An 8,831-nucleotide genomic window follows, 5' to 3' on the forward strand; every position below is an offset into this window, starting at 1 on the left:
TAACCATTAATTAGTCACTTATTAGCATTAGCAACACTATGGCTCTTAATTAGTCATCATTTAGGACTTATTAATGCCTTATTATACACTTAATGGCAGTCTAAACAAGGTTAGGATTAGGATTAGGGTTAACGTTAACCCTAACCCTAGCCTGTTGAGATCGTAATTCATATACAACAACTTCATTACTTACTACTACTAAGTAATAATTCAGAGGTTATTGAGGGAAAACGCTTAGTTAATGGCTTAGTGGTTGTATAATAAAGACATGCAGAATAAGGCATTAATAAGTACTTACTAATGACAAATGAAGAGTCAGTATGTTACTAATTTGCAGGCTAATAAGCAACGAGTTAATGGTTAATAGGTGTTCCCTAAACTAAAGTGTTACCGAATTAGGACATGAGCGTGTGCAGCTGGTTGGCTGTCTATGTTTTAGCTTGGATAGATAGATGGATGGATGGAAGGACGGAAGAATTGGTGGGTGGATCGACAGATGTTTGGATAGATGAATAAATGGACAGGTAGGTGGTGGGATGATGGATGGCATAGATGTTCGAATGGATAGATGTATGGATGATAATTTGGGTAGATGGATGGGTGGATGGAGGGATGGTTAAGGGACGGACGGGTGGGTGGATGGATGGATGGATAGACGTGGATCGATAGATGGAAGGACAGATGGATATACTGTTTGACAGATGGATGTGTAGGTGGATGGATAATGGAGGGATGGATGGATGGATAGATGCATGAATGATAGACTGGTTGGATGGACACGTAGGTGGATGAATGACTGGAGGGATAGAGGGATGGATGATTGGGTGTATGGACGGAAGGATAAGAGGACATATGGATGGACTGGGTGCATGGATGGATGAATGATGGAGGGACAGATGGATGGATGGATGGATTGATGGATGGAGGATAGAAGGACAGATGATGGATGGATTGTGTTCATGGATGGATGGATGGTTGGAGTGTATAGATGGATGCTAGAAAAATATATGGATAGTTGGATGGATGGATGGAAAAAAGGACAGATGATGGATTGATTGGATTTATGGATGGATAACAGAGCGTCAAAAGGATGGACAAAAAGACAGATGGACGGATTGTGTGTATGGATGGATAGATTGAGTGTATGGATAGATGCTAGAAGAACAGATGATGGTTGGATGGATGGTTGGATGGATGGATGAAGGATTGTAGAACAGGGTTGGATACTCTGATCCTGAATGCTTTGAAGTCTCCCTGTTTTTAACACATTTCTTCCACAGAAGAGTCTTTCAAGATCAAAGTCGTCTCCAATAAGAAATGAACCTGTTTATAATGAGGCCTTCATCAGCCCTCACTAAATCCCTCTCGTAGTTTTAAAATGAACTGTATACAAGATCTTTCTGCATTATCATCTTCTACTCAATGACCTTGAACACCAACCAGGTGGTTCTTACCTGAGAAAGCCATATACGCTACTTAAAGAGAAACACTTGAATTATCTCCATTAGGCTCCAGTTCACGGATCGAGTTTCGGTGTCCCAGATTTGTCAGACTCATGTGTGCCAGAAAACTTGACACGTTGCTGTGTTGTACAAACCCTGCATCTGTCATTCCAGCCAGACACCCAGAGTTAGTCAGCAGTAATGGAAGGATTAACATGATACTCACTCACTGAGAAGTAACATGTCCTAAAACCGAGCAGTGCAAACACCAAAAAGCTGCATTACATAACAATTTCTCCTCATCCCCAACGTCATGGCGTGTTGCACGATGTACAATTTAGCTCACATTTAAATATGCATTTATTGTATAAAATTCAGAAACTGTGGGACAAAGTTGTTGTTGTTTTTTTTATTATTTCTATTTTTTTCACAGTTTTATGGCTATTTGAAAATTATGTTGTAGTTTTTTATTTTATTTTATTTTATGCAGATAAATAAAACTATACTTTTTTTGCCAAATTTTTCTTTCTTTTGTTGTATATTTATAGATATAAAAAAAAAGATATACGTTTTAAAATGATGCAGTTTATTTTTGTAGGACATTTTAGTTCTCTATTTGACTAAACTTACCAAAAAAATACCAAGGGGTTCTCCTCATTTGTTGAAATACAGCAGTTTAAAACATAATTTGACACAATATGTTTGTAACCCAAAAACGGCTGTTTTTTTGTTGTAATTAATTTTAGCATTATCTAACGCAGTAGTGGTCCTCAACCTGTTCAGCCCACAACCCCCAAAATAAAGGTTCCAGAGAGTCATGTGGAGACAGGGCCATCTATAAGGGGGAATAAAGGGGAGAGCTTTTTGGGGCCCATCCATAAAGTCAGAAAAATGATGGTCTATTGTTCTATGAATCTGTGATAACCAAATTAATTAATTAATTTATTTATCTGAATAATATCCATTGTATCCAGGAAGTTTATTATTATTTGGGCTGTAGTATATAGTCATCTTAAAGATGTAAATCCTTGTTCTAATCAGAATAAAAATGGGTTAAAAGTGACCATAGTTGGTGGAAAAGGTGGTGAAATTGGATTTTAAAAACCACAGAAATTGGTTAAAAGTTGCAATTTAGAGAGGCCAAAAATGGACACAAAAAGTGGTTAAAATGGTTCAAAGTGTCAATATTATTGGTTTTAACTGGCAAATAATGGGCATGACAAATCATGAATGTGGTTAAATTGGCAAAAATAAGCATGAAATAAGGTGAAAAGAAGTTAAAAGTGACAATAATGGCTCAACATATGCAACATTAACTGGGAAAAGTGGTGGAAAGGGTTTATAAGTGCTGAAAATGTATTGAAGGGGGAAAAAAATTTGCTGAAAAGGTGATGAAATTTGATTGAGAAGTGGCAGAAATTGAATTAAAAGGAACAAAAATAGTGTTGAAAATAGGTTAAAATATGGCAAGTTTGGTGTAGTTGCAGATAAAACGGTAAAAATAAGCAATAATGGGCTCAAACTGTTTTGGAAATATTCTTGGTTTCTCAAAGGCATCTGGCAACCCCCTCTTGACCCCAAGGTTAAGAACCCCTGATCTATAGCAATCTATGGACAACTGGTGGCTTGGGTCTAATTTTGTGTGGCCCCCAAAGTAAACACAGATAGATTCCAAAACACACAAAATGAGTGGAAAAATACATTAAATAAAAAATATACAAAACACACAAAAACTTGCTGTTCTGTCCTGTGTTAATGCTCAGATTGGTCATTATTATAAATGCTAACATCAATGTTGATAATGTGGCCCTCGGATCAGGAATTCCCATTGTTGTGGCCTTCGCTGTGATGAAAGTGGCTCATTTCTAATCTAAAGTGACTGGATATTGTTAGCTAAGTGGCACTTGAGCACACAGCACTGTTACTGTGTACGTGCTGTGAAATGTGAACGACTAAGAAGCACTTAGAGTGGATCAGCTGATCCGGTGTCTAACCTGTAAGTAAATTCCTCTGCCCTGTAGATATTGACACTGGCCACAGAATGATGTAAGCGCGTGTTCATGACTGAGAAGATAACATGACAAACAATTGATCGCAGCAGTGAAGCAGGAAACAGCAACTCCATCTCTTGGGTTACCAGACACCCCCCTTCCAATAAACCAACCAGGAACACATTAAACATTTACAATGAATGACCACAGAAAATGCAAATCCTCCAGCTTGAGCCCAACGTGAGTTAATGTGTTCTCCATGGAAAAATAGAAAACAACTTCCAGTGATGTAGAAGGAACATTAAAGGGCCAGGTAATGAAAGCTAAGCCCTTCCAACTACCTCCCCCGATCAATTCAAGAACAAGGACAAACTTCCTACTTTTGAAGAGAAAAGTCCAGTGTGGTGGCCCTCATCTGGACCCCATCAGGTCCCATGTCCGCAGGCAGTCAGACTGGCATCCCTCTACCAGGCCCGCGTCTTTATTAAAGCCTCAGCCTCCTCTGACCCAGCACACGCAGCTCCAGCCCGAGGGTCAGTTTGGTTTGTTTGTGAGTCGTGCGTTTGATTCCCTCAAAGACCACATATGGATACGAGCTAAAGTCACTCGGAGTGAGGTGCTTTTTCTTTGTACAAACATCTGCCTAATCATAGTGCTCTAAATGGGAGGACCCACTGTACTCGCAGTGATGCCAAGCAAAATCAGAGACACATGACAAGAAGAAGGTGAGTTTCCACAGTTTAACACACTACAGAGACACGATGCACTGGGACTGGACAACATGACAAACTGGGAGTTCTAATCATCAGAAATTAACTACTCAAACAAGAAAAAAAAACTCTGACGATGGATGTACATGAATATCACATTGGATTATTTAAAAAAAGATACGCTCTTAAAGCACATGCATCAAACTAAAGGCCAGGGGACCAAATCCGGCCCTTTGAGCATCAAATTCGTCACACAGGAGAAAGTATACATGACTAAGAAATAATGAATGATTGTGTAAATTACAAACAAATTCAGTCATAGATATCGAATTCCCTTAACATGCACAAATTCAATGAAACTTCACGATATTTGAAGGGCTCACAGTTTTCCCATGCTTATATTACATGATTTTTAATCAAATTGTTAAAATATTTCTTGATTTTGCAATTTTCCTCAGTTTTTCCAAAAAATAAATAAATAATAAAGAAATAAAGGCATTGATCATTGCAAATATTAGCTATCAATGTGGATTGCAGGGATGCCACCCCCATGATAAAATCGATAAAAGATTATTAACCTTTTGTGTTTTATGTTTGATGTCACACAATCTTCTTTTGTATGGAAGCCAAGAATTTGTATGTTTTTCGATGCAGATATGTCCGTTCTACCTTTGGCGTTGAGGCGATATGTAGGACTGAATTGACTTAAACTTTTGACTCTTGGTTCACCAACTGATGCTGATTTACTGAGATTGGGCAAATTAAATATGCCAAAAAGAGAGAATTTACATTAAACTCAAAAATAAATGACACTAATTTCTATATATGGTGTGGTGAAGAATCTTGTGTTTCTCAAAGACAAACAGAGCGATGTCGTTTGCTCCTCTTCGGACAGTCTAATGGATTTTAGACAAAGAGGCTGAGAACTGTATGGTGGGAAATTCTCAACATCAGGGCTAAAAGAAAATGTTTATTTAAACAGATGTGACTGTGCATATGACAGTATGCTTGAAACCCCTTAAAAGAGAGCCATGTAAGTTGGGAAACCATGGAAGAAAAACAAGACGACCTGACAGACAAACAGGCTGCGACTGAATCGAATTAGAAAAAAATTCATTCCCACTGATGACATAACTCCATGTAATTTGAACCCATAACGTCAAAACTTGGTCCATAATTCTATTAGTCTTTTCGGACATGTTGGGTCTTATTAATATTGTTGATTTGTTTTTCAGTTTACTTTATTGTGCTACTTGCACATGTTCGAAACAAATTTGAGAATTGAGAAGTGAATTGACTCTTGGATTTTATGCATTTGCAAACAATGTTGCATTTAATGTTATCACATAACTAAAAGTAATACCTTTTCCCTGAGTGAAATGTTTGCAGGCTCAAACTGCCGCATTAGCATTAGCTCTGATATACATTAACCAGTTCCATGCCTTTATTTATTTTCCTGGAATAAACTCAAACCCAAATGGTTACTCAATTCCTTGAACAACAATATTTAACTGACATTTTAGATCAATGTCAGTGCATCATATCAGCTGTATAGTGTAGCCTTACCAGTCAGAAATAATAGAAGGTGTTTGCCATATAAAACTATCTCAGGGGGATCGTGAAACTGTCACATTAATTTACTGTTTCAAGTGTATTAGGATTGCTTCAAGTTTTCAACAAATTCATGATGACAACATACAGTAACTAGATATGAAACCATCCAAAACAATATTGTTGGATAGTCTTCATTGTTGTGTTTATCAAGTGAGACTCAAAGCTTTGGTAAGAGTTTTCAGTTTGATTTACTTTGGGACTATCATTAAAAAAGCTTTGGCCCTATTCTTTAGTTTTTGCTGGAACAATGTTCCCCATATGGAATAGGATTCTTCCCATAGGCAACACCTTGATTTGTTTTTCCTTTTGGCAGTTGTTGCGGCGTGAAATTATAAATCCACCGATGCGAATAACTTTCCGGTATTTGACGTCTTATTGCTGTATTTGTAACTATGTCTTCATTTTGAGAGCAGTTCAATATCAGTGAGGCTGAGCCCCTTACTTTAGGAAGGGATCAAATGCTTGTTTGTGTTTCTTATGATCTCAAATGTTAAACATTGAAAAGTAATTGAAGAAGATACATTTTTATAGATTCTAAGCTGGGGAGGGATGGCCATCTCCAACCCCTGCCAATCTCATGTGTATTCCCTGCAAGAGCCAACATGTCTTAATTTATACCATAACAGATAAATGAGCCATTAAAGCCTGTTGTATATGACAAAATTGATGATTTTGCAAGCTCAGATGTGTCTCGACTTGGCATATGTGGCTTGCTGTTGGTTTATTTTTCAGTATTAGTAGCATGTTTTTGATGTGATAAAATGCTTTAATGATGCAGTGGAATAATGTAAGTGTATGCAGAAACTCCTAATCCCAAAGTTACGGATCTGACTTACCGACTTCCCTTACTAAAGAATCCACGTTTAACTGAGCTATCACAGCGATTAGTGCACCTTTAAACCAACACGAAATGACTATATAGTGCTCTTTTGGCTGTAAACAGAGGCTAAACTCGTTTCGATGGCGCCAGGTCGGGAAATGCCTGTATGTTGTGACGTCATGTGGGAACTATGTATATCCGAGCCTGTGGTCACGTGACTGTCGTAAAGTGAAACATTCTTCAGGTCACATGACCCTGCCAAAGACGGCCCGTCTCTCCAAATTCACATGGTCGGTATTACAAGAGGGAAGCCCCGCTTCGAGCATTGATACTGTCAAGCGCTGTTAATTGGCCTAAGGAATTATTTAAAATAACTCATATGGGTCAACTCTTTACGTCAAAATGTCAGCGGTGTGCCTTTAAGGAGTGTTTGAAGACTGAGTGAGTGCTGCTCCATTCTGATGGGTTGTCTTCCCAGTTGGCTTGCATTCTCATGTTTCACAGTTAGTCAAATTAGTTTTTTGTGTACTTTGTCTTATTTAGTTTGTTTGATTTGGGCACTTGAAAGCATTAGAATTAGTTATTGGCAAATACATAAATAAATAAATAAATAAATAAATAAGGCAATGAATAGACACTGCTAATTTGGCAGTATACACATGTCAATATATAAACAAAAATGTACTTAATACAATGAGATATCTTTTTAAAAATATATTAGTGTTACTTAAGAACACACTATTCAATAAAAAACTTGCCTGAGACCAAGTCAAGAACAAGACCAGGAAATTAAATCCTAAAGACCATGACAAGGTTGAAAATTAAGGAGCGTTCTCTCTTTAATTCTAGTTTTCATTTAAATACATTTGACAAACAAAAACAAGGTGTCTGCAACTCCTTCAAAGCAACACGTATAAACCTCCAATCCTGACAACTTACTTCAAATAAATTCTTGCAAAACAAAACAAAAAAATGTATGTAAAATCCACTGAAGTCCATAATTGTTTTTTGAATATTGAGTGTTCAGATGTATTTCTGACTAGAAATAACTTGGACTGATACCGGTGTCTTAGTCTGACACATAAGGCAATGGAAAATATTTCCAAGGAGGCACAACAATCAGTGAGATTTTTATTGTGCAATGTGCTCTCTGTACTGTGTACAGGCATGTGTTTGTATATATTTTCCATTTTTATTTTATTTATCTCCTGCTGCTGAAACACTGCAAATTTCCCCTTTGTAGGACAATAAAGGTTAACTTATCTTTAATCAAACTACATTATTTAATCAGGAACAGTTCAAAATGCTTCTTATCATTATCACATTAATGAAGTTGAAGAAAAGAAGATCAGTGCTGGTCTCTACCCGTTTAGTCGGAAAATCTAGAGTCCGGCCAGTCCGAGACAGAGACAAGACAGAGTAAAAATCACTTGACAAGACCGAAAACAGGCCTTCAAAATGTGTTCTTGGGCCAAGACCAGTTTTGAGTACTACAACCTTAGTATAAGAAGGCCATTTGTTATAGTACAAAATAACTATACATTTTTATTCCAACAAAATAAATATAGGTCCAACCTCTTACTTAGTGTTGATGTTTTCATTGTCAATCAGTGTAAGGGATGCCTTCTCCCAGCTCACGTTATCACAGTGGGAAGACACCGCAAAGGAAGTGCTGATAAGGTTGTCTTGTTTGCATCCCCGATAAAACCATGCCAAGACTTAGGACCAGACCATTGCTTGCGCTATAGATTGCTGACGGACATTAAAGCAGGCACTAAAAAACTGATTTAAAGAGATAAAAGCTGACTTGAAAGACACAAGTATCAGGAGGAAAAGATAAGACTACCTGGGGCACATTTCAACACGCTGAATTGGGATTAAAGGAGCATTTTAAACAGTACTTAGTAGTAATAAGTTCCCTCAGTTAGTTCTGAAAATTTAAAATGTTTTAGGGTGCAGCACAATGCACCGTCACAGTCCAGTTTGCATTATTTAGTCTTGTGTTTACACAGTTCCAGACGTCTCGAATATGCTGCACATTAGTGAAACATACTGAACATTGTTGTGTAGTCCAGTGTGACATTGCTCATCCTGTGTCTGCGGTGCCTTTGAATCAAGTTTGATGCATGCTTTCAAAGAGAGTTTTACGGGCTGAGTGAGGACTGAGACACCTGAGTCACCAAGAAAGGCTGAGGTCCTCTGTGTGAAACTGGAGCGCTTCATTACTTTGCTGCGCTGCGACAGATAACTCACC

This window comes from Gouania willdenowi, chromosome 9, assembly GCF_900634775.1.
Source record: "Gouania willdenowi chromosome 9, fGouWil2.1, whole genome shotgun sequence".
Taxonomy (NCBI): Eukaryota; Metazoa; Chordata; class Actinopteri; order Blenniiformes; family Gobiesocidae; genus Gouania; species Gouania willdenowi.